Source organism: Mesoplodon densirostris, chromosome 10, assembly GCF_025265405.1.
Source record: "Mesoplodon densirostris isolate mMesDen1 chromosome 10, mMesDen1 primary haplotype, whole genome shotgun sequence".
Lineage (NCBI taxonomy): Eukaryota > Metazoa > Chordata > Mammalia > Artiodactyla > Ziphiidae > Mesoplodon > Mesoplodon densirostris.
Window position 1 is genome coordinate 25,480,366 of NC_082670.1, and position 22,419 is coordinate 25,502,784.

The window sequence follows — 22,419 nt, forward strand, 5'->3', positions numbered from 1 at the left end:
TTTAAATTGCAGTATATTCCTTCTCTCACTCCCCTGCAGGCTGGTACACTGTCCCAGCTAAACCATGATGATAATCTCCTAAACGACCTCGCCTCCTCCAATCTCTGGCCACAGTTCCGTCTCATTTGATTTAGCTAAAGTTCAGCTCTGATGAAGATAATGCCCCAAAGCTGCAGGGAGCCCTCTCCTCTCTGCCAAGTAAAGCTCAAATCCCTGAGGCTGCCGTCAAACTCTTCCCTGCCCTGAGCCACATCCTCAACATTGTCCACCATCAATTTCATGAAGAACGAAACAGAGTGAAGAGAACAGAACATGTCAGGGTGCACCTCACACTTTAAGGATAAGTACTGTCATGAAACTCCTGGTTCCTAAAATAAAATAGATCTCTTACTAAGGGTCACGTTAAAGTTTGAAAACCACTGATCTATATACCATTTACTATTCCTAAACATGCCCTGTGACTTTCATTTTGAAATTACAAAATACTTCAAATATACAGAAAAGTATAAAGGATGATATGACAAACAATTGCTTGTCAAATCTTGTGTCATATTTACTTCAGATTTTATTTAAAAAAATTTTTTAAGGTATTTTTTTAGTCAATATCCTATAAATAAACCATAATGGAAAAGAATATGAAAAGGAATGTGTATATATATATATATATATATATATATATATATATATATATATATCTGAATCACTGCTGTTCACCAGAAAATAACAAAACATTGTAAATCAATTATACGTCAATTAAAAAAATATATATGCATGTATATAAATACATGCATGTATGTATTTATGTGTATGTGTGTATATATATGTATGACCATGCATACGCATGCCTGTATGTATCATCTATGTCTATAACGCAGGTAACTGGGACCTAGCCTCCTATAATCACTCATTCCTTTCCTTCCTTCCCAGCAGCAGCCACTATACACTGAACCTGGTGTTTTTCATTCCCACTAATGTTTTCATATGAAAACATCATGAGATTATAAAATTATATAACTACATGTAATGATATAATAAAAAATCATAAAATTAAAAATCCAGGGCTCCCCTGGTGGCGCAGTGGTTAAGAGCCCGCCTGCCAATGCAGGGGACACAGGTTCAAGCCCTGGTCTGGGAAGATCCCACGTGCCGCGGAGCAACTAAGCTCGTGTGCCACAACTACTGAGCCTGCGCTCTAGTGCCCGCGAGCCACAACTACTGCAGCCCACGCGTCTAGAGCCCATGCTCCACAACAAGAGAAGCCACCAAGATGAGAAGCCGGCGTACTGCAAAGAAGAGGAGCCCCCGCTCGCGGCAACTAGAGAAAAGCGCGCGCGCAGCAATGAAGACCCAATGCAGCCAAAAATGAATAAATAAATTTTAAAAATTAAAAATAAATAAATAAAAATAAAAATCCATAAACTATATATATTGTTTTGGATATTTTTAACCTTTATATACATTTTGCACCTAACCTCCTGCAGCCTTCTTTCTTTCATTTAATGTTTTGTGTTTTTTCCATATTAATTGCTACATGATTCTCTAATTGATTCATTTTCTCTGCTGAATATTTTCCAAATACCCCAATTTATTTGTCCATCCTCCCGTGTACGGACATGCAGGTTATTTCCTGTATTTGCTATGACAAACAAGGCTGCAGTGTGGTCTTCATAGCTGTGGGTCTAGAAGGGGGATTCCTCTTCAGGTCTTGGGCCAGGCTGTTCCCTTTACCTGGAAGGGCCTCCTCCCTATCTCTACCTTAGAAAACCTCACCCATTCCTGAAGGCACCTTTCAGAGGGTGATTCCCCTACGCCTTCCGATCTACCCAAAGCAATATCCCTTCTCCTGCAACCTGCAAGTTTGTGTCACAAAATGATGTCATCACATATAACTTTGTCCTGTTTGGGTACTTCTATATCCCTAGCAGGCCTTACGGGCAAGCACTGTCTCATGTGGCATTAAATTCCCTCCCCCCAACTTAGAGCCTGGCATGTAGATTTGCCCAGAGTAGACCCTCAATGAATGAATGTGGAGTCCACTGAGCTTTCCTTCCTTCTTTTGCTACTAAGTACTGCTATCACCACGGAATGACTTATATCTAATGACAACAGTATAGACCTAAAGGGTCTATACACCTAAAGAGTGCTACCTTCCCACGAATTATCATTTCACCACCAAGAGAAGCCTGTCTCTACCGGCCACACTCTGTGTTGGGAGAAAATGGATGTAGAGGGGGATACTCAGCTTGGTAACCACCAAGGGCCAGATGCCTGTAGGCAGCTGCTTGTGCATAAAGATCAAGGAAAATATTCTTCCTCCTCTCTTCAAGTCTCCCAAGATACCACGTTTATGCTAAAAATTTTATAAGAATTTTGTTCAGGGAGTTCCCTGGTGGCCAAGTGGTTAGGATTCCGGGCTTTCACTGCTGTGACCTGGGTTCAACACCTGGTCGGGGAACAGAGATCTCACAAGCCATGTGGCGTAAAAATAATTTTGTTCAGAACTAAAAGCAAACATTGGGCAGATAAGAGTGTTATCAAAACACGGGTGGGGGGGTAAGGATGGGGCTATTTTTTAGCTTGGAGCTGTGCTTCTTCAGTCAACCTATGCTCATTGCCATCAGCGTAGACAGGACTTAGAGAGGAAGTAGGCTTCTCCTCCCTTCACCTCACCCCTGCAACTTTAGCAATGATCATGCAACTTTAGTCTGGGGAGACAGTCGCACACAGCATGTGTGTTTTCAGTGGCTGCTGGTGTAGCTTCAGAATCCTCGCCTGGGGCCAGGGTTGTGAAGGGGCAAAGGTGCCTGATACCTACAGATGTTCATCTCCCCTCCAAGTTCAGTGCCGTGGAGGTGGGGGCATGGTGACGGATTTCTTCCTGATTCCAAAGTAGAGATTCATGCTGATTGTACTTCTTCTTCTTTTTTTTTTTTTTTTGTGGTACACGGGCCTTTCACTGTTGTGGCCTCTCCCGTTGCGGAGCACAGGCTCCGGACACGCAGGCTCAGTGGCCATGGCTCCGGACACGCAGGCTCAGTGGCCATGGCTCACGGGCCCAGCCGCTCCGCAGCATGTGGGATCTTCCCGGACCCGGGCACGAACCCGTGTCCCCTGCATCAGCAGGCGGACTCTCAACCACTGCACCACCAGGGAAGCCCTGTACTTCTTTTTGATTAGACATGGAAAAGGTTAAAAAATGAGATGTGAAAAAAATCAATTCAAGAATCCACTGCTGCAAACCTCTTTCAATTTTTTTCATGAGTACAAAGTAGTGGCTTAAATGATGGTAAGTTGATACCTCTTTATACCAGCCTCATAAATTAGTAATGTAACATGTACAGATCACAGGATTTTTCTAAGCAGCTCACTATTTCATGCCATACGACCTACCAGACAGAGAAAAACAGAAGTAAGTACTCCTGAGCTGCACTGCCTAGTTTTGGGTTGACAGAAAGCTTAGCTGAAGCCCTGAAAATCCTAGTCTTATGGAGTTTAAAACATGTATTGGAAATGGGCTAAACAACAACATGCAAACTTAGGTGTAATTAAAAAATCAAACTCCTGACTGTTGTTTCTAGGTTATGGAGTTTGACTGTAGAAAGGGCCAAGTATAAGAACAACCATTTCTCTTTACTGTAATATAACCTCAAGTCTCAGATGACATCTGATTATAATCTGTGCAAAGTGCTACCGGAGTGCCTGGATTGTTTTTCCAGTTGAGTTGAAATGCCCATGTCCACAGTTTCTGCGTCAGCTGCCCACCGCTCGTGAACTTTACAGATACACACCACGTGATCATTGCCCGGGCCTCGCCACACATCATCTGGGGGCCCTGGACGATCTAGACACGGACTGGAATCACAGCCGAGAGACAGACAACTCCTTCCAGGCCTTGCTCAAATCTCATCTTCTCAAGGAGGTGCAGACAAAAAATGTTGCCTGCCATTCCAGTAAACAATGAATGCTGCCCACCAGCGAGCGGTCAGTCACTGCAGCCACCCCTACAGTGAGACTTGAGGGGAATTCAGGGTGGAGAGAAACAGGATACTGGCCCTACAGAGTTAAGATGTACATCTACGGAATGATTTCAATGAGCCCAGACTCTTGTATCTTCCCATAGATAGAAAAACACTGAAATCATTAACTTGAGATGTCTGGTTTTTGTAACTAGCAGTGATATTTTGATGTTCAACTACGTGTTTTGTTTTGTTTTGTTTTGAGCAAAAACTCCCATATATCCTGGCTCCTGCCTTACCTCTTTAGAGCAGATCCTCAAAGCTGTCTGAGAGGCTATCTCCTGGGTTATAGTCAGCCCTCAGTGAGGCCCCTGAATAAAACTTAACTTGCAACTTTTAGGTTGTGCGTTTTTCTTCAGTCGAAATGGGCCTCCCCACTGCCCTATTGATCTAATACTGCATTTGCACCCTCCCGAGCTCTCTAGAACCCCGATACTCTGCTTTACTCTTTTTTTGGTTTTCTATTATACTTTTCACCTTGTGACCTAATATATTATAGTCTTTCTCATATTTTTTATAAAATTGTGGTACATACACCTAACATAAAATTTCCCATCTTAACCCTTTTTAGCTGTACAGTTCAGTAGTGTTAAGTACATTCACATTGTTGTGCAACCATCACCAACATCCATCTCCAGAACTCCCTTCATCTTGCAAAACTGAAATTCTATACCCAGTAAACAACAATTCTCCAATTCCCACTTCCTCCAGCCCCTGGCAAACATCCTTCTACTTTCTGTCTCTATGAATTTGACTACTCCAGGTACCTCATATAAGTGGAATCATACAGCATTTGTCTTTCTGTGTCTTATTTCACTTATTTCACTTAGCATAACGTCCTCCAGGTTCATCCATGTTGTAGACCATGTGTCAGAATATCCTTCCTTTTTAAGGCTGAATAATATTCATTGTATGTATATACTATATGAATATGTATATACTCATCCACTGATGTACCTTTAGGGTGCTTCCACCTTTTAGACTATTGTGAATAACACTGCTATGAACATAAGTGTGCAAGTATTTCTTTAAAACTGCTTTCAGTTCTTATGGGTATATACTCAGAAATGGAATTGCTGGATCATTGGTAATTCTATTTTTTAAGTTTTTGAGGAACTGCCATACCATTTTCCACAGTGACTGCACCATTTCACATTCTCACAATAGTGCACAAGAGTTCCAACTTCTCTGCATCCTTGTCAACACTTATTATTTTCTGGCTATTGACTGTAGCCACTCTAATGGGTATGAGGTTAATATGTTATTTTTATTTTTTTAAATTTTATTTATTTATTTATTTTTGCAGTACACAGGCCTCTCACTGTTGTGGCCTCTCCCGTTGTGGAGCACAGGCTCCAGACACACAGGCTCAGCGGCCATGGCGCAAGGGCCCAGCCGCTCCGCGGCATGTGGGATCTTCCTGGACCGGGGCATGAACCCGTGTCCCCTGCATTGGCAGGCGGACTCTCCACCACTGTGCCACCAGGGAAGCCCAATATATTATTTTTATTTATTAAGTTTATTGTCTGTCCTAGCCCTGCTGCTGGCCCAGAATATAAACCCCATTAGCAGAGGTATTTTTGTCTGTTTGTTCACTTATGTATCCCCTGGTACCTAGAATATTACTTGACTTATACAATAAGTGCTCAGTAAATATTTATTGTAAGAATGAGTGAACAAATGGATGAATGAAAGAAAGACATACTAAAAGTATACTGGCTTTTACCTTCCTTGTTTCTATGTCAAAATCTCAATCTTGGCTTTGAGCATCATATATATATATGAACCTCCATGGATGAACCTGGAGGACATTCTGCTAAGAGAAATAAGCCGGACACAAAAAGACAAATGCTGTATGATTCCACTTATATGAGGTACCTAGAGTAGTCAAATACATATATATATATGTGCATGTGTGTGTGTGTGTATGTGTGTATATATATATATATATATATATATATATATATATATATATATATAGACTTTATCCAAGCTACTTAGGACATTTTTTTTTTTTGGCTGAGCCATGAGGCTTGTGGGACCTTAGTTCCCTAACCAGGGATCGAACCCGGGCCCCCTGCAGTGGAAGCGTGGAGTCCTAACCACTGGACTGCCAGGGAATTCTCCCTTAGGACCTTTTGAAAGCATTTGCTGAGTCTACTATGTGCCATTATTATGTTCAATATTATTCAGATGGAAATTCTGAAGCACCTGGAATTTAATTTGTTTTTGACAGCTCACAAGAAATCCATAAGAAAACCAAGGAGAGAACCTGTAGTACACAGAAAACTTAGTCATTACATGGAACGGGGCTTATTTAATGCCCACAAGGTATCTCTGCTCAGCTGTAACAAAGATACCTCAAAATGAATACAACCCACAGAGAGAATTGAGCTTCTTCCACTAAACCTATTTCTATCCCATGTTCCTTGTTTCTGTTCAGTAAATAGCTTCAGCCAGGTGCTCAAGTCAGAAACCAGAGATATATTTTTCCCTCATCTTAACCTGGTTGCCAGTAATAGTTATTATAATAACTCAGTATAAGGAGCACTTATTCTATGCCGGGCACCCTTCTAAGTTCTTTGCATGTTATTAACTCACAATCATTCCTCACAACTCTATGACATGGGGTTTATTCTTTCTACCTATTGTACAGATGAGGAAAGAGGTTAAGTGTCTTGCCCAAGGTCACCTAGACAGGAAGTAGTGGAGCCAGAATCCAGAACCAGGTAGGCTCACTCCAGAGGCCATGCCCTGAATGTCTACCCTATTCAGGAAGTGCTTTCTGTTCCAATCTCATTTATTGGACATCATTCTAAAATGCATTAGTTCACTTTCCTAAATGTGTAAGTGATAATTTTGATAATTCAGAACTGTCCAGGTCCTTCATCTCCTTCTGGATGTCAGTGGTCATGACGCAGCTTGGATGATGGAGGTACCAATGGTCAAGAAGACTGGATGGTGCCTGTGGTGAACCTAAGGATTTACTGGGAAGTTGTTCTTAAATAAAAGTTCTAACAGGACTTTATTTTCTTGTGTTTTGATGTGTTTGTCTTCAAAGTAGAATACGTCAGTAAATATTAGTTTAACTGAAGACTTTGATTAATCAAAGCTACCCTGAAGTAGATACATGGTCATTAATATCAACAAGCCACAGCCATTATAAACACCATTAAGAAACAGACAACTTCTCCTTCTTTGAAGTTGTATTGATCTTGGAGGTAAAGTGAGCTGGAAGGCAGAAGGCCCAAATCCTTCTCTCCTCAAATTAAATGAATCACATACTTAAAAATAAACCACAATCCTTCTGGCACCAGTAGCGCCATCTGTAAACTGAGAATATTAAAGGCTACAATTTGATATTTCTGAATTAAAGTTGAAGGAAAAAAAAAAGGATGTCATTACAAGCCTAAGACAAGATGACTACAGGTCCAAAAAGTGTCACTTCCAAGTTTTAAGCTTATTCAGTGTCTAACAGCCAATTATATAAGCTCACCATCAAGTCAGCATTCAAATACGATGATTTTAAACTCCAAAGAGTGCGTTCTCAAGTCCCAGGGTGCCGGTAGAAAACAAAAGACACAGTACCAGCTAGAAGCTATTCCAGCAAGTTCCGCAGATCATATGGTCTTGGGAAGAGACAAGCACTTATTGTTACGAGAAAAATTCAAGGTCAGCACAGTACTTGCAGTTCCACTGTCCCAATGCTCCCTTCCACAAAGGATTGTAGTATCTACTGAAAAGTTGCAATTATTCCCCAGCTCGCTATTTCAGCCTCACAGGCCACTTATCCACACCAGAGAATTCAAATAAATACTTTGGACGTTCCTGAATAACAGCAAATGATGTTTTTTGGCTTATTTTTATATGATGTCCTAAAAGATGGAGAAAGTAAAGAATAATAGTAAGCCAGGAGTGATTTCAGCTTAAGTATGATTTTTAGATAAGCATTGCTAGATAAAAGTACACACTTAGGAGAGGGATTCTAAATCTAACCTGATTTTTTGAAAAATACGTTTAGAATACTTGGCCAATCTAATGCGTTCTTTGACCTGTACGGTTTTCCCCCTCTCCCTTCCTCTGCCCTCACTATACTGTTGAGACTTCTGAAGTGGAAAAAGTACCTCTGCCAGTCCTTGCTGGTAAGTCAGAGCACTCCAAAATGAGCTTTTTCTTGCGAAAAGACTTTTTCTTGTAAAAGAATGTACCGTTGATTAAAACAAGAGAAAACCACACTCATGCACACCAGCCTGATCTTAACCTCCCAGACAGCAGCTCGGCACCCTCTGTTAACCATCCTGGAGACAGCCAGGCCTGCAGCAGCCCTTGCAGCTTCTGCCTGACCAGCTTATCAGATGGTAACAATTTCTGGTGACTACAGACGGGCCCTGTACATTATCTATAATATGGTCATAAATACTTATAACATCTTCTGTCAAGGAAGTCCTGTTGCTTCACAGGCATTATCTTAATGCCCTCCAGATGTCTTCAAAAGGATGTTAGTCAGCTGAGAGTGAGTTAATTATAACCAGGCACTAAATTTCTCCTCCTTGCATCTCATTAAACTACACTGAATCTAAATTCAGCTTAATACAACTGCTCTACCAGATTAGGAACTCCTAAAGAACAGGCTTTGGGCTCCCATTTCCTTTATATTCCCCTTGGGCATTAAACATTCTGGTTCTCCATAAAAAGGATGACTTTAATTAGTCTTACTGACTCACCAACCAAATTACAAACCCAATCTACAAACCCACTATGGGTTGGAAAGGGAGAGTCACAACCTTCAATTCCTCCGTGAACCATCAATGTTTAAAACATTTTCCCCATCATCTGCTTTCCAGAAAGGGTTTAGCATGCTTGAGTGGTAACACATCCCCTCTCTTTAATCTGATTCTTGGTGAAAGAGGAGAGAGCTGGTCCCTTGCTGTTAGGGACCTAATGTGACCACAGGCAGAAAGGCTCAAGAGATTTTAGTGTGGGAAGGGCTTTAAAGACCACTTACTTAGGAAAGGGCACAGAGGGGTCAATCCTAGGCCACACTCTTGGTAACTGGCTTCCTGGGGTCCCACAGTGAGAGGCATTCAGGCCCTGGCAAGCTCCAGAGAAGATGCTGTGATCGATGTACAAGACTGCCACCGCTCCTGGGGGACACCAGGCTCAGAAGGGGGACGTGGCACAAAGCCATGTATTTGCCATCCCTGAGTTGACTCTATGATGAAGAGCTAGCAACTCACAGTCTACTGTTTTCCTTAGTTTTCAAAAAGTAGAAGTCACAGCAATCATAAAAAATTATTTCAGGGACTTCCCTGGTGGTCCAGTGGGTAAGACTCTGTGCTCCCAATGCGGGGCCCAGGTTTGATCCCTGGTCGGGGAACTAGATCCCACATGCATGCTCCAGCTAAGAAATCCGCATGCTGCAACTACGAAGTCCGCATGCCGCAACTTAAAAAAAAAATCCCACGTGCCACAACTAAGACCTGGCGCAGCTAAAACAAACAAACAAACAAACAAATAAATAATTTCGAAGATTTGCAACAGCAAAGGTTTAAGGAAAATAGATGTTCCCTGAAAAAGACACAGGCTGAGGTCCTCACGGACCCAGAAATTGTTACCGTCTGATAAAGTGTTCTCATGGTGTTCCCAGAGAGAGTCAAAGGTGGAATTTCTAGGCTCGTCCTCACCTGCACCCTGACAAGGGCCACCATTTAGTGCTTCACAGGCGACAGGATTAAGAAGGGCTGGGTAGGGCTTCCCTGGTGGCGCAGTGGTTGAGAGTCCGCCTGCCGATACAGGGGACGCAGGTTCGTGCCCCGGTCCGGGAAGATCCCACATGCCGCGGAGCGGCTGGGCCCGCCTGTGAGCCATGGCCACTGAGCCTGCGCGTCCGGAGCCTGTGCTCCGCAACGGGAGAGGCCACAACAGCGAGAGGCCCGCGTACCGCAAAAAAAAAAAAAAAAAAGAAGGGCTGGGTAGTCCTCCAGTGATTACATGGCTTCTGTGATTGGACTTCATGGGGAAGGGGGTAAGAAAAGAAACTGAGGTTTGAGAATCACTTAAAAGTCAGCGATTCCCAAAGCCAAAGGAAAAGTATTACACAGAAAAGTCAGTGTGATGCTTGTTTTGATAGGAAAAAATGGAGAATCAATTTCTTGAACTAGCAAAGCTCCTGATAAGTCAATCAACAGTATTCACGTGTTTTCTGCTCTGTTCTTAACCCTGATGGGCCAAAAGGGTAGCCACAAGGCAAATGACACGGTTCCTTTCCCCACCAGCTTATATAATCTCTCTCCCTCTCCCCTGAGGTGGGCTTGGACGCCTGAGGCCAGGTCAGATCTCTGGAGAGACAGGTGGCCTCCCAACATCTACTCTGTGTTGTCAGCCAACTGCTCCCAGGTGAGGGGAACGTTTTTGGCAGCAACCGTAGTACACAGCAGGCAAGATACCTTAAGAAAAGGCAAGGGAGAGGAGGCAGACATGTGATTCTGGAGACAAATAAACACAATTAGCTGTGCTAGAAACGAACTGAAAAGACTCAGTGGGAAGACTATGATTCCTTCTGCCAAGAGAGAAAACCAGAGGAAAATTCATTTTAAAAGAAACCTTTTACTTCCCTTGGCAGCCAGAGCACAATGACAGTCATATTCTCTGTGAAGTCCTTTTCATTGTGGGTTTCTCCACCCTTTCAAACACTAGCACGATAAGGGTTTGACTGCTTTGTCAGATTTGCTGCCCAAAGAGGATCCATTAATATTTCAGGCCAGTCCTTTCATTCCTCGAGATGACAAGTCTAAGACTTTCACAGCCATTCTAGCCCTGTGTACCTAAATAGACCCTGCTTGCAGCCATGATTGGGTGGTTGAATTCACAGAAATCAATAGTGTTGTTCCTGGGAGTTTATTTTCCTGCTTCCAGGATCCAATTCCACAGTGTAGGATTAGCTAGAGCAGAGGGGTCTAATGGCTACCTTAACAGAATGTGGTGGTTAACAGGACAGGCTTTGGAGTTAGGCAACTTGGGTTAGAATCCTGACTCCACCTTGGATGACCTTGGGCAAATAATTTAACCTCCTTGTGTCTCACTGTCTTTACCTATAAAATAAGGATATAGTGGTACCTAAGAGAGTTGTTGTCATGTTTAAAGAATTATGATAAAAGAGCCCTCATCTTTTAGAAATGCATTCTGAAATGCTCCCAAATCACTGGGAAATGGTGGCTTGGGTTTGCTTCAGAATCATTTGGAGGGGGCTTCCCTGGTGGCGCAGTGGTTGAGAGTCCGCCTGCCAATGCAGGGAACACGGGTTCGTGCCCCGGTCCGGGAAGATCCCACATGCCGTGGAGTGGCTAGGCCCGTGAGCCATGGCCGCTGAGCCTGTGGGTCCAGAGCCTGTGCTCCGCAATGGGAGAGGCCACAACAGTGAGAGGCCCGCATACCGCAAAAAAAAAAAAAAAAAAAAAAAATTCATTTGGAGGTAAGAGGTATGTAGAGAAGTTGGCCATGAGTTGGTAGTTGTTGAAGCTGGGGATGGGCACGTGGAGGTGTATTCTACTATTCTGTCCACCTCTGTCTGTCTGAAATATTCTATAATAGAAAGTTTAAGAGAAAGAGAGAAGATAGTACAGGTAAAACTGCTAGCACACAACATGTGCTCAACTAATGCAATCTGTCCTAGATCAGAGAGGGTCTTGAAGCTGTCATTTCTAGGTTCAAAAGGAACCGGGATCACAGCTTGCCTCTCTAGAGACATGAGTTGGCTCTGGGGCCAGCAAGATGGGGGGTCAGGGAGTTGCAACTGAGAACTTCACTGTCACTCTAGGCCATCCATTATTGCCCAATCTTTTCATCATCAAACCTGTTTTTTGGTTTGTTTGTTTGTTTTGCCAAACTGTGAGGCATGTAGGATCTTAGTTCCCTGACCAGAGGTCAAACCTGTGCCCCCAGCAGTGGAAGCGCAGGGTCTTAAGACTGGACCACCAGGGAAGTCCCATGAAACCTGTTTTAAAGTGATTATTATAAGTTCTCCATGCCTTGAAAGTTTTCTAAATCAACCACATCCATTAAATGATTCATTACCCTGTATCTTTCAGCCAGATACACCTAATCACAGGCCAGAGTTTAGATGAGCTGGCAGGTGGCTCCAAATGAAGCTACTATCACCCCAGCCTAAAGCAAAGGACTTTAAAGTTTTAATGGTCTGTGTAGCTGTTTGACACACATATACAGTATGTGGTTTTGTAGGCATATGAAATCATGAAGACGGGCTCAATGCACTACCCCCAGCCCCTGCCCCCCTGAGCCTATGCTTTCAGTAGGTTCAGGGAACCACGTATATAAATTTAGCATCTCCGAGCTTCTGGAATCCTTTAAATAGGGTGATGAGCTGGGCAGACAGGAAGTCCCACCCTGGACCCATTCCAGGTTACAGATGCATTGTAAGGGAGCCCTTTATTAAACCCAAACTCATCTGCCCCAGGCCCTCTCAGAAATGAGCAATCTGTAACCAGCTCTGACACTTACTAACTGTAGTGGTCTTGAGCAAGCCACTTCATTTCTTTTTCTCATTGGTAAACTGGGGTCTCTCTCTCCTAAACTTGTTTCGGGTAGTAGAGACAAGGTTTAAAAAAAAAAAAAAAAAGTGCATTGCACAATGCCTGGCACACAGGAATTGTTCAATACATAGTAGGTATTTTATGTTTCTGTAGGCCTTCATGCACACATGGGTGTATAATCATTAACCCCTTTGGAATTAGGTCAATATATCTAGACACGATGGTCCTCCAGGCCATAAGACATATATCACAGCCACATAATTATAAATAGTTTATTTTTTTTCTTTCATGGGACAAAATTGTGCACATACTTCATGAATTAACCTGAACCTCTTCGCCACAATGAGATTTGATGAATCAGTTTCTACCTGCCTGAAATGCTGCCCAGTTTCAGTGAAATTCTTGGTGCTTTACCTGAACCTGTCTGTTTGGGTGACATTCTACCACTGCAGCCAGTTCCAACCCAAGCATTAGCCCATGCATGAAACTGACTAATGCTACTTTATAAAGTGCCCAGGCTTCCTGGCAACTCAAGAGAACAATATTGATGCCCTTATCTTGCTTAAGTGCAGGAATAGAAAAGCTAAGATGAGACTCCTGGAATGAATTCTTTGGACGGAGTGAAACACACCAGGGAGAATATAAATTTTCTAATTCAAGAGCCACTACACTCATCATTGATTTTACATCCTCCTCCTTTTTCTTCCGTATTTTATACAACCACTTTGAGTCTAAAAGGAAAATGAGAAGATAGTTTTCACCAACAAAGTTTCATTTCTCACAAAAGTACGATCTACAGGCAATATTCAGCAGAGTATGTGTATTTTCATTCCATTTTCAAGTGGTTTGGGTAAGGGTAGTCCTTCTCCAGTTTCTAGACTGTAGACTTATCTTGAACCTCTTGGGAAATTCTCTCAGACTCCAAAGAGCAGGTGCAAGAATAGGGCAAATACATAGTTTCAAGCTACTGGTGAAAAGCAACAAATTATCTATTCCTTAAGAATTGAGGTTTTTTTTTTTCTTCTTTGCTTTTCTTATTCTTGGACTACATCACCCTAAGCAGATAAATGTCACTGCCCTTAATGCTAGTCTCTCAAGACCAACAAAAACCTCTTAAATCAATAACCCTAGCTCTGATCTCCTTTAGGTTCTTACAGTCCTAGGAACCAGCTCAGCCTGGAAAAGGGGGAGAGCTCAGTTCATCTCTGGGTGTGTTCGTCTCGAAATCTTGAAGTCTCCCATTACCTCTATCATAGACTAACATTTATTATAATTATTATTAATTCACTCATTCAACAAGCCCTGCTCTGCTACAGTATGGAGTCTTCGTCATATAAGACAACAGGGTCAGTTTATTAGCAATCTAGATGGCTTGGAGCTTGTACCCTTCCAGCCACGCTGAGGACGAAAGACTTCCCCCTAAGCCCCAGGCTTAACTCAACCTGATCGTCCAACCCAGGTGACTTCCAGCAGAGGGCGGTTCCCCACCTTTGGGAAAGTGGGGTTCTGAATGTCCTGTGGGATAACATGAGGTCTTTTTTTCCTTTTTTAATTAATTAATTTATTTTTAAGCTTCTTTATTGGAGTATAATTGCTTTACAATGGTGTGTTAGTTTCTGCTTTATAACAAAGTGAATCAGCTATACATATACATATATCCCCATAACATGAGGTCTTATTCTTCCACTCTAAGCTCCTGAGTACAGTCAACCAGCACCTTCTACTTACACATGGCCTGAGCTTCACTTCAGCTCTGTGTACGGGTATGAAAAAGCCTTGAGGAATCCTTTCCCCACCTACCTCTGAAGCAAAACATCCTCCCTACAACTCAACTCCAAACTGTCACCTCTGTAGGGGCAGGGACTGCATTTGGGTTCAACATTCCATCTTTACCCCCTGTTCAGCAAAGACCCTGGCCCTGGTAAGCCCTTAATACTGATGAATGAATGAACAAACAAACAAATGAGCGAACAAGATATCCTTTGCGTCTCAGACCACTTCCCAGAAGTCCATCAAATCTCACTCCACAGGGTCACTGTTCAGGTTCCTTCTCAGCCAGGACTACCCAGGCCACACATAAGGTTGGCACTCCTAACCCCCAGGTTGCTCAAGGGTCAACTGTACATTTCCTGACATCAGTAGATGTTCAGTCAATAGTTATTATTTTGATGTATTATTTGAAGTTGCATCAAGTTCATGCTCCATCTACATCAGAAGAGACAGAAAGGTGTGGTGGATGGAGCCCTGTAGCAGTAATTGGAAGCTACTCAACCTGGGTTTGAGTCCCTGTTTTTGCCCTTTTCTCATTGTGACTTTGACAAATTCCTTACCATCTCCAGCCCCAAGTTTCCTTCATCTGTAAAAAAAAAAAATGAATATGATATCTGCCTTCCATGCCTCACAGGGTGGTTGCAAAAGTTGTATTTGACAAGGTATATAAAAGCACTTTGAAAACTGTCCAGCAGGACTTCCCCGGTGGCGCAGTGGTTGAGAATCCATTTGCCAATCCAGCGGTCACGGGTTAGAGCCCTCGTCTGGGAAGATCCCATATGCCGTGGAGCAACTAAGCCCGTGTGCCAAAACTACTGAGCCTGCGCTCTAAAGCCTGCGAGCCACGACTACTGAGCCCACACGCCTAGAACTGGTGCTCCAAAACAAGAGAAGCCACGGCAATAAGAAGCTCGCACACTGCAACGAAGAGTAGCCCCTGCTCGCTGAAACTAGAGAAAGCCCGCGCGCAGCAACAAAGACCCAAAACAGCCAAAGATAAATAAATAAATAAATTTATAAAAAAAGAAAAATGAAACCTGACTTGGTTCTGTACACAATGGGTTCAAAAACCAAAGCTGTCTATTTAAAGCATAGTCCCTGGATTTACCGAGACATAAAACTAAGAGTTACCATTTATGGGGCACCTCTGTGAGCTAAGTACTTTATACACACTATCTCACCTAATTCCACAATAGCACTTCAGACTTGCATTTTATAGACACTCAGGTTAAGGAACTCACCCAGGGTTGTTCCAGGATGCTAACACAGGTTGGTCCCCACTCCAGGTCCCTTGCTCTAGTCCAGGGTCTCTCAGCACTACTGACATTTGGGGCTGGAAAATTCTTTGTTGTAAGGGGATGCCCTGTGCATTATACTATACCTAGCAGAATCTCTGGCCTCTACCCATTAGATGCCAGTAACATCTCTCCTCTTCCCAGCTGTGAAAATCAAAAACATATACAGACATTGCCAAATGTCCTGGTGGGTTGGGGGGCGGGGGGATGCAAAAACACAGCCCCTGTTCTTTATTAAGAACCACTGCTCTAGTCTAAACCATGCTGCTGTATTGTTTTCTGGGTGTAAACCACCATTCAGAAGACAGATAGAACAAGGGCCAAATACCGCTATGGATGTGATAATCAGAACACTCTGGGAAAGTATGGAACAACAATAATAGCCCCCAATACTATGGTTATACAGTGATCCCTCAGTATCTGTGGGGGATTGGTTCCAGGACCCTCCTCAGATACCAAAATCTGTGGATGCTCAAGTCCATTATATACAATGGCATAGTATTTGCATGTAACCAACTTACATTCTCCCATATACTTTAAAGCATCTCTAGATTACTTATAACACCTAATACAATGTAAATGTTATGAAAATAATTGTAAATACAATGTAGATGCTATGTAAAGTAAATGCTATGTAAGTAGTTGCCTGCGCATGACAAATTCAAGTTTTGTTTTTTGGAATTTTCTGGAATTTTTTCCTAAATATTTTCTGATGTTTATTTCAAATCACAGTTTAAGGCAAGACAAGAAAATTTTAAACATGAAATTTTCCTCTGTCCTTTGGCCTCCTCCCTCCCCTTTACAGTGCATTGTGCATCTGCATTATGCATTAACCAGACTCCCCAGTGGCAGAAACACCTGTTCAAACATAAAGATCAATTGTTCTTCTGACTGCCACATAACTCTTTAGAAGATAACATTCCTTTGTCAATCCTTAAGGGGTCATAATAACACACCCTCACCTTATACTTGCAGACATCCTTAGTGAGCTTTATGTACAATACCAATATATCATTTCCCTTAAAGATAGCGATTAATGCAGAACAGACTGATGAGATGACCTGGGGAGATACTGGGCCACACCTAATGAAAGCTCTTCACTTAAATACTTGCTTATGACCTCATTAATGCTTCTAGCTATATTACTTGTATTCTGCCTATTGTACAGGATTATTTTCTTGCATGACCAAATGTGTGCCTGAGCCTCCAATAAAATTAATGATGATTAGTCGATTTGAAACGACTGATCAAAGATATAGTTCTACAAAATCAATGATTATAATAGTGTAACTCTAGATGTGGGAAGAAGCAACAAGACGGAACCATTTCCTGGACCATAACGGAATATAAGACAGGTGATCCAGAGGTTTTTGGCTACTGGTAATAGGGCCTAGTCCAGTAATAGCACATTGAGTGGCTTATCAACCAAATCCTCGCCTGACCTGGGAATGAGCATCCCTAGCGCTGTGGGACAAAATGGTCACGAAATGCCTCTCAAACCTTGACTGAAACTAAGACTAAAAGGGAAGGGATTGTAAGATGAAAAATGTTGCCACCATCCATTTCTACGAGGATCAAGTCACTGGCCACTGCAGTCGCTGACCTATGTAGTACCCCGTGAGAGGGATTCAGGGCGAAGATCAGGATGAGGCATTTTGTGCTGCGGGAAAACTGACAGAACTGGCCCTCAGGTAGTTAGATATTTTCAGGAGAAAATTTTATGAATCTAGTTTTTTGCATCTCCCCATACTTAGAGGAGCACTAAAACCATTAACTAAGGTACCTGTTCCTCGCAAATAGCAGTCACCTCTACCAAGATGCGTGCTTGGTTGCACGTACTCCCTTCTCCAAAATCACACCTGTACTGGCCTCCCCCTTTACCTCTTCAGAACAGTCCTCAGAGCTCTCTGAGAGACTGTCCCCTGGGTTATAATCCTCAGGTTGGCTCAAATAAAATTTTCCATTTCTTTCTCGGATTGACTATGGATTAATTTTTTTTAACATCTTTATTGGAGTATAATTGCTTTACAATGGTGTGTTAGTTTCTGCTTTATAACAAAGTGAATCAGCTTACATATACATATATCCCCTACTATGGATTAATTTTTTTGTTGACATTTCCATCCACAGTTGGTTGAATCTGAGGATGCAGAGTGCCCCCCCCAACTCCAGCCCCCACAGGGAAGGTAGACTGTGCATCACTTTACAATTCACTAAATATTTTTAGAGCTCTTATCTCCTTCTATGGCATCTGAGTGCATAGCAGGATCTAATCCACGTCAAAAAATATGAACACTATTGAGAGATCTATATATTTAACCTTCTCCAAGAAATTGAGGGAAAAGAACATGCAGTGAAATCCATATTAATCCTTAGCCCTATAAGCCATTAGGAGAAAAAAAAACTCTTGCTAATGCATTGTCCTAAGAGAGCACATTATGTGAACTTCTGGAGGAAGAAATCTGTTTCTTATACCTCTGTCTCCTGAACAAACTTCGCTGAAACACAGAGAACTCTCACTAAAAGTCGAACATTTCATGAAACCTCTTATTTCATAGTAACCCCGAACCATTTGATTAAAAATTATGATAAAATTTGTATGCAGGGCTTCCCTGGTGGCGCAGTGGTTGAGAGTCCGCCTGCCGATGCAGGGGACACAGGTTCGTGCCCCAGTCCGGGAAGATCCCACATGCCGCGGAGTGTCTGGGCCCGTGAGCCATGGCCGCTGAGCCTGCGCATCCGGAGCCTGTGCTCCGCAACGGGAGAGGCCACAAAAGTGAGAGGCCCGCATACCGCAAAAAAAAAAAAAAAAAAAAAATTTGTATGCAAATATTTTTAATAAAATTCATAAATCTGCAAAAAATTAAAGTCGATATTTATGGAAGAGCTGAGAACATAGTGCCAGGTTCTTCCTCCCTATCATTTAAGAAAAGCAGAACAAAACTCCAGTTTAACTGAAACAAATGTTCCCCAGAATCATCCCTCTCAATATATGCCAAGAAAACTATAGCTATGTCGTTAGAATAATATTTTATTGGATCAAGGGAAAAAATTATAGGAGAAGCTTTTAAACAATTTTCCTTCAGCTTTTGACCAAACTCTTATACCTAACACACAATCAAAACAGGACTGTTCGTTTTTTAAAATATCAGAATTCAAAATAAAGTAGCTAGCTCTGGTTGCAGTAAAGGTGACTCTTTAAAAATTCCTGAGAGGCTAGGAGAGTAAAAACCAGGTGTTCTCACTGACATGTTCATTTGCAAAGCCCAGCCAAAGGGAATGTCATTACTTGGAAATGATAAATTTCTACATGGCTTAAAAGGAATTTTAATACAAAACTATCAATAAGCACTATTAATAACACAAAGAGCAAGACTTTTATGTATGGGGCACTGATCTCAGGGTTCTATATGCATAATCTTATTTCATTTTCATCACAGTCCCACGAGGTACCTACTCATTATATCTTCATGTTAGGGTAGAAAAACTGAGGCCAAAAGAGATGAATAACTTGTCCAAGATCACAGCTAAATCAAGATTCAAGCCATGGCTATATGAAGCTTTGGGTTAACCTGAAAAAAAATTGGGAATTTATGGAACCAATGGCAGAAAAAGGATATGTTAATTTTTCACGCTGTGTGCTATGGAATCCCAAAACTGAAATGGATTTTCAGAAATCATTCTCTTCCGCTTGGTTCTATATAGATTCTTTCACATAAAAACTCAGATACCAGGCATTAATGACTCATGGCGTAAGTGACTTTCTGACTACATTTTTTTCTGAAATAACAAGTCTTTTGTTCATCTTGCTTTCTGTAAAAATGCAAAGGGATGGAAACTGCCTGGTAAAGAGTACATGGAAGGGGAAAAGAAAGGCTTATTTTCTCCAGTCCAATGAGCCATAATGTATAGCAAGGTACTATAGGGCCAGTTTTTTACACACATACCAGAGCACAAACATACAAATGAAGGTTGCATTTCAAAGCAACTACTTTACAATCCTAAACACATACATATACTCTTTACCAGATGACCCCTGTAGACCTGCTAGTCCTTCAAGAAGACTTTCATTACCTTAATGGACATACTTCCTATTACAACCTCGATTCTCCACCACAGCTGGCTCCACACAGTGTTTGGCTGTTTCCCAGCTTCAAAAGGTTTGCCATCACAGAGGCAATTCAGTCAACGTGTTGCCAGCTCTGAAGGCAACTCCAAAGCAGGAGCTCCAAAATTATTCTCAGCAATGACAGCAGCACTAGAATTAGTCCACAGCTGGCCAAGCCGAGGCTTCTGAAGGGGAGAAACATGCATTTATTTGAATGTATAAATACTGGCGTATTTACCCTAACATTTGGATAAAGAATTGGAAGAATCAGCTAGCTCTACGTCCAAGTGGACAAATACGCTAACGCAATAATAATAATGCAGATTTTGGTTCAAGGTTCTGACCACCCCCTGGTGAAAAAAAAAGAAAAGCTTGTCCTGAAATGATACCTGTGAAATGAATAGATCACTCTTCCATTAACTTGCATAATTACTGAAGAGCTTTCCTTTTCATGAAGGGGAAAAAAAAAAAGGCCCAACATATGCTAGTTGCCAAAAATCTTTGGTCCTCCCAGGAAGCTCAAATCTCAGTGTGCATCAGAAGATGGACCTATATCTACAGCAGAAAAGAAAGAGAGTGGAAGGCATCTCTCACCCACTGCCCCTTAAAGCCCAGGAACCTTCTAAGGGAGAAATCCACTTAACAGGATTCCCAGGGCCCTGGGTCTTCCAGAATTAGCTGTTATATCAAATAATTAAACTAATTACAACACATAATTAACCATACAGGATATGTTAATATAAGATGTCATTATTATTTAACTAATTAAAGGGAGCCAGGCACCCAAGACAAACAACAGAAAAAAACAAACCAGACAGGGTACGGGTCGTTTGTTTATCTTCAGAAAGACTTTAGAATGCCCATCCACTGAGGTCCTAAGCCGCCTAGTGCCCTGCCGGGTGACTTGTTCAAGGGTGTAGCAGCTCAGGGGTGGGTATAGGCTGTGCACATCCTAAGAGGGCAGTCAAGGGCAGTCCACCTTCCGTGCAGGTAACTCCTATTAACGCCAGTAAAGGGAGCCCTCGCCAAAAGAAACAATCCAAAACTGTACAACACTCCTCGTGTTTACTCGGCTGAGGAATGCAATGCATTTGTGGGCGGTTCGGGTGTGCATGTGTGCATGAGAGCGCCTTCCTGATTTTCTTCCAGTTTTTACTCAGAATCAGCCTCTCAAAAGTACAGGAGAGGGGGCAGCAAGTAGCACATGTGCATCTAAAAATTACACACACACACGTAGAACTTACCTGTACATTTGAAAACTCACTCCAGAACTATTCTTTTAAGCCAAGACTCTTCTCATCGGATCCCGGGGCAAAATCACTTCTAACCCAGCTCAGAAATACGAGATGCAACCAAAAGCCCGCCCGGCCCACGGGTCTCCCTTTTGTGAGTCTGTGCCTGAGGGCCCCCAGACGCACAGGGCGCTGCGGTGCCCGCGTGGGGTCAGCGAGGTTCGCCCCTCCCCGGTGCCCCCGCCCAAGGTTCCAACACTCCCCGAGCTCGCTTGGTGCGGGGTCCCAACCTGCGCCCGTCTGGGGTGGCCCGTCTTGCTCTCTCGAGTGGGTGCCCTCTCGAGATTGCCATGACCCCATTCCACCGAGGGGGTTGCGTCGCCTAGGCCGAGATGTTCCCTGAGTCCCTGACGCACCCCTCAGCCCGCCACCTCGGACCCCCGCCGCGGCGTTCCGGCCCTCCAACCCCCTATCCTCCAGAACAGAACCCCAGGCTCCCCGCACGACTCCGCTTCCCGCGCCCGCCCTCTCGGAGAAGCCCCCTCCATCTTTCCCCGGAGAAGCCACTCGCCTCGCCCCACCCTGCGCTTTCCGGGGCTCCCCTCCCTCGGGCTCCCCTCCCGCCCCGCCCGCCTCGGGCTTCCTCTCTCCGCACTCCCTTCCCGGGTCCTGCTCCCCTCCGCCCGGAGGAGGGCGCCCCAAGAATGCCGACAGGGCACCCCTCATTCCGCAACCCACCGGACCTCTCCAACGTCAGGATCCTGACCGCTCAGTCCTCCAGGCTCGGGCTTCGGGACGCCCCAACTTCGCCCTCCTGAACCGCCGCCTCGCCCTCAGGGCTCCCGGACTCCCCAACCCCGGAGCACTGACTCCCCGCCCCCGGGCTCGGGTTTCTCCACATCGCGACGCTCCTCCGGGCTGGGGTCTGGGGCTCCCCAACGTCGCGAGCCTGACATCCCCGAGCTTGCGCCCGGGGTCTCCTCACAGCCCGGTCCTGACGCGCCTCCCGCCCCGCTCCGCGCCGCCCGCCCCGGGACTCACCGGCAGCGGCGGCCGAGCCCGTGCACGCAGCCCAGCCCGCACTCCCGGCCCCGGGTCCCGGCTCCCAGCTTCCTGCAGGCTGCAGAGACTGAGGCCGGCACTTCTCAGTGGAGCAGCAGGGAAGAGGGGACAGCGGGGGGCGGGCTCCGCCCGGCTCCGCCCCTTCCCGACCCGGGGGCGGGATGCGCAGACCCGCGCGCCCACAGCCGCCGCGGGTAACGCCGGTAAGGAAGTTGACTTACGCCTCTTCCTTCCAGCCCGGTGTTAGGTCCGCACAGCCCCCTTTTGGCGGCTAAAGGCCCAAGGGGACGGGAGAAAAAGAGACTAGTCTACCGCTGTCCTGTTCTTTCCAAGACCTACCCCAGGGGGGCACTGCCGAAGTCTTTCGGGAGGGGGAACAAACAACAA

The 22,419-nt window shown here is 43.9% G+C and overlaps 1 protein-coding gene across 6 annotated transcripts in view; it reads right to left on the minus strand.

The window, feature by feature from the left end:
- The window catches only part of PAQR8 (progestin and adipoQ receptor family member 8), a 40,375-nt gene extending 18,183 nt beyond the window's left edge, over positions 1-22,192 (minus strand). For 3 of the 6 annotated variants that reach the window (XM_060110358.1, XM_060110355.1, XM_060110356.1), the window contains exons 1-2: positions 22,012-22,192; positions 19,705-19,923 (exon numbers count right to left, since the gene is read on the minus strand). The gene's annotated coding sequence lies outside the window, so the exon portion shown is untranslated. Of the gene's footprint in view, positions 1-19,087; positions 19,203-19,704; positions 19,924-22,011 lie in introns of all 6 variants that reach the window. The other 3 variants (XM_060110354.1, XM_060110357.1, XM_060110353.1) reach the window with 3 other exon arrangements.
- Positions 22,193-22,419: the final 227 nt, after the last annotated feature.